Genomic DNA, 7,770 nt, shown 5'->3' with positions numbered 1-7,770 from the left:
GATATATAAGATTTTATGTTCAAAGTAAGAGATCAAGATCACTGGAGCCACTTGATCTTGACACTAGTTTGTAGGTCTCAACATCCTTTTATCATTTCTGAAGATTTCATGTCGCTATCGGTCATGGTTCTAAAGTAATACGAGGTTTTATAATCAAGGTTACTAGAGATACTAGTTTGTAGATCACAGCATCCTTTTATCATTTCTGAAGATTTCATGTCTCTACGAAAGGTGAAGATAACGAACAGTGATCAATCTCATAACTCCTATAAGCAATACAAAATAGAGAGTTGGGCAAACACGGGCCCCTGGATATACACTGTACCAGAGGTGGTATCAGGTGCCTAAGAGGAGAAAGCATCCCCTGTCGACCGGTCACACCTGCCGTGAGCCCTGTATCTTGAGCAGGTAAACGGAATCAAAATCAGTGTGCCAAGAACGGCCTAACAATCTGTATGAAAGAAGTCAGACAGCATTTAAGGATGTATGGGACTGACATCAGAGTAATTAAAAAATCCTAAAAATGAGTGAAATAGATAGTATTGTACTCATTTTATCGAAAAAGACATTTTTTAGATAGGTTCGTGAGTTCGTTTCCATGGTAACGAACATCAAAGATACCCTTGCTGGAGACATTATAATTGACTGAAATTTACTATTTGTCTAAAAAGGGGTATGGAACTGACATCAGAGCAGTGAAAAAATTCCTAAAGTGATTAAAGTAATTAGCATTAGTTTTAATTTAACAGAAAAATTCATTTCTAAATAGGTCTTTGAGTCCGTTACCATGGTAACCATCATCAAACATATCCTTGCTGGAGACATCATATTTAGAACCTGTAGAGAACCCGGAAGTGTATGGCTGACATCAGAATAATTAAAAAATTCTAAAATTGAATGAAATGGATAGCATTATATTTATTCTATCAGAAAATGACATTTTTGACATAGGTCCGTGAGTTCGTTTCCATGGTAACCGTCATCAAACATATCCTTGCTGGAGACATCATGTTCAAAACCTGTAAACAAAAAATGGAAAGGTATGACTGACATGAGAATAATTAAAAAATTCTAAAATTGAGTGAAATGGATAGCATTATGTCTATTCTATCAGAAAATGACATTTTTGACATAGGTCTGTGAGATCGTTACCATGGTAACCATCATCAAACATATCCTTGCTGGAGACATCATGTTCAAAACCTGTAGAGAACCCGGAAGTGTATGGCTAACATCAGAATAATTAAAAAATTCTAAAATTAAGTGAAATGGATAGCATTATGTCTATTCTATCAGAAAATGACATTTTTGACATAGGTCTGTGAGTTCGTTCCCATGGTAACCATCATCAAACATATCCTTGCTGGAGACATCATGTTCAAAACCTGTAAAAAAACACACCAAAAAACGGAAGGGTATGACTAATTTAAAAATTCTAAAATTGATTGAAATGGGTACCACTATATTTAATTTACCAAAAAAAACCCACCTGTTTTGACATACATGTTGGTTTGTGAGTTCGTTTCCATGGTAACAATCGTCAAACATATCCATACTGGAGACATTATATTCAAAACCTGTGAAAAATATACATGTAAGGTTGACATCAGAATAATTAAAAAATTCCAAAAATTACGTGAAATGGATAGCATTATATATATTTACTATTAAATAAATATATATATTAAATATAATAAATATTTATATATAAGTATTGCTTTATGAAGGAGCTTTTTAAAGATTTGTTCCCTATATATTCAGATATAAAACTTTGATCCCCTATTGTAGCCCCATCCTACTCCCCTGGAGCCATGGTTTCAACAAACTTTAATCTGTACTATGTCAGGAAGCTGCCATGAACATTTGAACTTTCCTTGCCCAGCAGTTCTTGAGAAGATTTTTAATTGACCCCTCCCTATTTTTGTAATTATCTCTTTTATACCTTTAAAGGTAGCATGGCCCTTCATTGCATGAAATTGGCCTGCTTGTTCTGGAAGTATTGTACTGGAGATTGATTGATTGAATATTGTTTTACGTCCCTCTCGAGAATATTTCACTCATATGGAGATGTCACCAATGCCGGTGAAGGGCTGCAAAATTTAGGCCTATGCTCGGTGCTTAGGGCCATTGAGCAGGGAGGGATCTATCTCGTGACACATCTGCTGTGACACGGGACCTTGGTTTTTGCAGTCTCATCCGAAGGACCGCCCCATTTAGTCGCCTCTTGCGACAAGCAAGAGGGTACTGAGGATCTATTCCAACACAGATCCCCACAGGATTTTTGTGGAGAATTTTTTATACATTTGTCAATATATATCTACTATTTCGCTATTATCTCCCCTTGGAGCAGGGTGTTACCCTTCATTTCATCAAACTTAACTTGCCTCGACCCAAGGATGCTTTTTGCCAAGTTTGTTTGAAATTGGCCAAGTGGTTCTGGAGAAGAAGTCGAAAATGTGAAAAGTTTACAGACAGTCAGACGATAGACAACGGGTGATCAGAAATGCTCACTTGAGCTAAAAATGAGTTGCATTTTTTTTTTATAAAATCATATCAAAGATAAAAATTCTGCAATCTAAAGTAAAATCAAAATTCCATTTGTAACTAGTTCTAACTGTAACTGGGACCATTACATATGTTCCCCAAACCAGTTAAAAAGTAAAGTCATTGTAAACCTATAGCAAAAATCATTTTATTTTAGCCTTTAATTACATGTAGTACGTTTACTATGATTTACTATGGTCATGTCAGTGCAAAGAAATAAAAGAAAGCAATGCACGTGCATACACGCACACACGAGTATGATTCCGTACTGTTGTTGATGTCATTCTAGTACAGGCCTTTCTATCATATACCCACAGAAAGAATTTCTTAATGTTTGCATCAAATACAAGAAAGTTATAGTGATTTTAAAATCATCCAATCAGAAATCAGCACACGTGCGTGCACATGCTGACCAGTAATTTTAACCACAGCAATTTGTAAGGAGTACCAAGACACACCTAAAACCTAAAAATCAAAAGAATTTGATGAAAAACAAAAACATTATCGTCCTTCAAAAAATTTACTTTTGAAATATGATGCATGTGCATGCACGTTTGCGTTGGCATTTTTTTGTTACACCAATATATAGATACACATATCATCTACCTATGAAGTGAATATCAACTCATTCGCTTCATTAATAAGAGAGTTACAGATGTTTTAGTACATGTATTATCCAATCAAAAAGAAGCGCACGTGCATGCGCGTGCAGATTGGTAATTTTGACAAATTGAATGCAGATCAGTTAAGGATCTCAATATCTACCTATGATATGAATATCAAACCATTTGAATGAGCAACAAAAAAGTTACACTGATTACAAAATTCGTGTACGAAAAATGTGATGCATGTGCATGCACGCGCGTGCAGACAACACGACTATCATTTGCGTATATACAAATAATATACTATCATCCTAACAAGGTTTCATGTTGATTCCTTGTGAATTCTGATTTTCAATTTTTTTGTTCCAAAATTGCAATGCACGTACGCGTACATGCACATGCAGACAAATTACTATTGTTTAGTTTTGTGTTTGCATCCCACACTCTTCCATGTTTCTTTCCTGTGGGTGCATTGTTCAAATATTGACAACATGTATTTGAACAATTTTAGGTATCTATTAAAAGAATAAATAAATTATATACATGTAGTTGTGTATGTATAACTTAAAATAAGACATAAAATTGCAATGAAGTATGTGCCCCTATGATATATATTAATAGAATAAATAAACAATATTAAATTTTACAATGAATATCATAAGTATTCAAGATTATTACTTTAGAGGTTATTTTGTATGCAGGGTCCTGTATAAAAACTTATTACTAAGTATAAATTTTGTAGTAAGTTTTCTGGTTATTGGGTCAATGGCAGAGTCAACATACAACGTAAAACGTATACGGTACCAATTTTGATGTGAATTTAGTTTTTGTCAGACATTGAACTTTTGATTTCGCCATCGCTCCTTAACATGTTAAACGATTTAAGAATTCCTCTCAAAACTTAGAGGTACACTTGCATCAAATATTTGATGTGTGTCTTGCCCAAACTGCATTTAGTATTAGGACTAACTTATTGACAGGTGCAATTATATAAACCTAGATACATTGTACCTTAATGATAGCCAATAGTATATGATATAATGAAAAAGAGCCAAATTAATTCACTGAATATAACTTTCAATTAAGCTCAATAAAATAATTAGTTAAGGGTACAAATTCAATATATGTGAAACAATAATGGACTTTCAATATTTTGATATAGTCTGTTAAATTGTGATATTGATTTATTACAGTTGAAAAATCAAAGGGTCTTATAAAAGTTACTATATTCACATCAAATACAAAATAATATGTATTAGTAAATAGTTCGAAATAGTTTCAATTTAAATTTTACATAATATCTCTTATTTAGAGAATTCAGAAAATCAAGTATTTTAATAAAAAGACCAGAAGGATATGAAAAGTTAAAAGCCTACCATTATATATTTATTTGCAAGAGTTATGTATTTGCATCAAAATATCTGTATCTATGTTTCTTTTTTATGCACAAGTAACTTATTTTGGTGAGTGTATACTTATTCATGGTGGGCAGTATATACATGTAGGTATGTATGCATTTAAAAAAAAACTAGAGTTCCTTGCAAAATTATGCACATAACAAAAATGTACATATTTATCATAATACCATGCTTGTCATTTTTTCATTATAGGACTTGGGCGATCTTTAATTTGCATATATATTTTAAAAACAAGCACAATTATCCAGCGAGCTTGACAATTCCCAAATATTGTTTACATGAAATAGATATAGAACAATTATATTTTACTCTCACATGGTATGTGTAACACAAAAAAAGGTGAATACAACTAGATTTCATCATTGAATCTGTCTACATGGTCTAGCTGACATTTAATAGTGGACACTTTGGTCTGAAGAAACTAGATAATACATTAGGTGAATAGAAAACTAATAATGTTAAATAAATTTCTTTAATGAAGCGTCTTGTTAAAAAAAATATTTAGTGTTGTACATGTATAATAGTAGTGTCATAGTGTTGAAATTGTTGGGCTGAATTTAAACTTAATTGGCAGAAAATACCTAGCATCCATCTTCCTGCATGATCGAAAAAGGCCATGGTTACCTTACGATTTTATTGTAATCAGCTATCAATTAGTGTATTACTATTCCTTTGTAATAAAATTACTTTTTTTGTTACTCGGGGGGAGGGGAGGGGGGTATTTGAATTACTGAACTGAAAAACAATACTGATACATCAATGAACCTCGGCTATTTACATGAAGTGTTAATATTGGGGCCTAAGGAAGCTGAGTGACAATTCATATTCTTTTTGTTGTTCAACACATTCATACTGGCATAGAATTGCAGCATACTGTCATGAATGAGTCAACTTTCACATCTTACGCTAGGCCTATAACTCATTGAAAAATAACCTTTGTTTAAATCATAATTCTAAACTCATTTTTATGAAATCTAAAACATTTATCAAAAAACATTTGATCTGGACATAAATTCTATTCATGATTTCAAAAACTTTTAGCAACATTAGATGCAGAAAACATGCATGATTAATGAAATTTATCATTCCATTTCCTTATATTCCTTTGTAAGAGTGGAACACAATCATATAATATGTGTATGGCTGCAATGTTCCGGGGGAAAAATAAGACACTGAAACAAGATACTGGAGATATTTGTGCTGTTAATGGTGTAAAGGTTACTATGAATTGAATCTTAATAAGTGGATGAAAATGATTTCAAAATCAATTATATAGTAAAATAAATAAAAGTTGACCCATTTATGGCATTATGCTGTATATTTTGCACAAAGTGAAAATAAATCAAAGCATGTCACTGGGTTTGTATAATTTGTATGTGGTGGTAGATTTTTATAGTGTCCTGTCTCTGTTTTCTGTACTGCAAACATCAACTATTAAAGGAAGAAAAAATCTTACTCATCAATTTATGTAAAACCAAAGATCCACCACTGATCTATTGTGTATATCCTAGCTTTATATGACCCCTCCTCCAACAGATATTTAAATTTATAGAGATGTATATTAAAACTTGACAAATACTTTAACATATTCATTCTCAGATGCTTGTATCATACACTTTGTATGTTTGGCTAAATAATTTAGGTTGATCTAGATCTTCAAAGTCTATGAACAATCAGCTGACATTGACAATTTAATAAGCGCCGGTGAATTCATACCCTATTTCAATATTGTTTTCAAGCATCGATTTTCATGGAATTTTTGGGAAGATTTGCACTTGAACAATTTTGTTTTCTTCTTATTTGACGTACGTGCGTACTCGGCATTAATTTATTAACCTGTTAAGGTGGCAGGGGACAGTTTCTTTGGTTTTGAAACATGTGGATAGGGGGTATACACCAAAGTCAGATTATGACAGACTAATGAAAAATCATATTTCCCTTTTATGTCCATACTTGTATTTCATATTAGTGTAGTTAATAAATTATGACCCTAACTTACATGTAATCTATAAATACTGGTGCTGGTGCACAAAACATGCTCTGAGCAGGTTCCCCTTTTTTGCTTTGATTTTCCCTCATTTGGGCTAATCCGCACCACCCCCACACCATCACAGTACCAAACATGGGGATTTAGACACTGTGCACAATCAAGAACCCTATCTGCCCTTCTCAAAAATCTACCTCTCATATGGGGCCATCCACCTTCCCTCACAGCTACAGACCTTTTGCTAGACCCTGCATGTTTTCACCGGAATTTCTTCAGCAACTGACCACGTGTCTTAGTTTCGTATTTGCACCCATCTATATGCTAGGAATCATGGTGACACCTACATGTTGTATATCAACATTTTTACTAAGCACTCAGCTACATTTGACATGCATCCTAAAATTATTGTACACATTTTTACACATGTAATATCACTTCAAATACGGGGTAATTCCATTTTTTGAAAAAGTTGACCGGGCCTATAGTGCGAAACTGTCCCCTGCTACCTAACAGTGATTGACAAACCTGAACACATGTCTTGCGTCTGCGATTGCAAATATAGATGATCCGGCGTCTGGTGTCTTGGTGAGGCAGCTTTCCATCGTCTTCTGTGGGTCAAAAAACCTTGATGTAACGCTGGATCGCTTTAGCTGACTGAAATCCGCGTTTCCCCCGCATTTCAATGTTTCAAAAGTCTCACTATGTTTACATTGCCGAAAAGTAATTAAAGTCGTAAAAATTTACGCGATTTGTTTTTATTTCGAATATAATAATATTTTTGTCATAGTTTATGTAAAATATATCTATAGAATTAATTGCATTGTAGATATTATCTAACATGCACTCAGAATCAAATAGGAGATGCGAACGACATAGGATTTATTTACGTCATTCGGAGTTGCGCGGTAATTTCAAAATCGTCAGTCCCGTACATCCTTAACTCAATGATAGGTTGTATTCGCAAACTAGATTGTTATAACGACCATAGAATTTGCAAAATGCTGACTTTAAACGAGACTGTTGAAACCCCTGCACCATCAACTTGTTTGTCAGTAGCCTGCCTCGATTTGAAAATTGATCATACGCAGAACAACCTCTTGCGTATCGAATCAGTTAAGATTTATATACACCATATGCAGGTGATAATGGAATATTCCTACATAGATATAGGAAGTTGACGATGGAGAAGCTGAACTCATCCCGTTTATCAAAAAGT

At 33.6% G+C, this 7,770-nt stretch overlaps 1 long non-coding RNA gene across 2 annotated transcripts; it reads right to left on the bottom strand.

Annotated features, from left to right (window-relative positions):
• Positions 1–898: 898 nt before the first annotated feature.
• LOC130047411 (uncharacterized) lies at positions 899–7,381 on the bottom strand. Of its 2 annotated transcripts, XR_008796307.1 has the most exons (3): positions 7,080–7,302; positions 1,490–1,577; positions 899–1,385 (listed from the first exon to the last, which is right to left on the bottom strand). It is a non-coding gene; the product is annotated as an uncharacterized LOC130047411 (long non-coding RNA). The 2 variants fall into 2 exon arrangements; XR_008796306.1 differs by having other exon boundaries at positions 899–1,577; positions 7,080–7,381.
• Between the last annotated feature and the right edge of the window lie 389 nt (positions 7,382–7,770).

This window comes from Ostrea edulis, chromosome 6, assembly GCF_947568905.1.
Source record: "Ostrea edulis chromosome 6, xbOstEdul1.1, whole genome shotgun sequence".
NCBI lineage: Eukaryota > Metazoa > Mollusca > Bivalvia > Ostreida > Ostreidae > Ostrea > Ostrea edulis.
The sequence above is the reverse complement of the archived record's forward strand: the minus strand, read 5'-3'. Positions and strand labels throughout refer to the sequence as shown.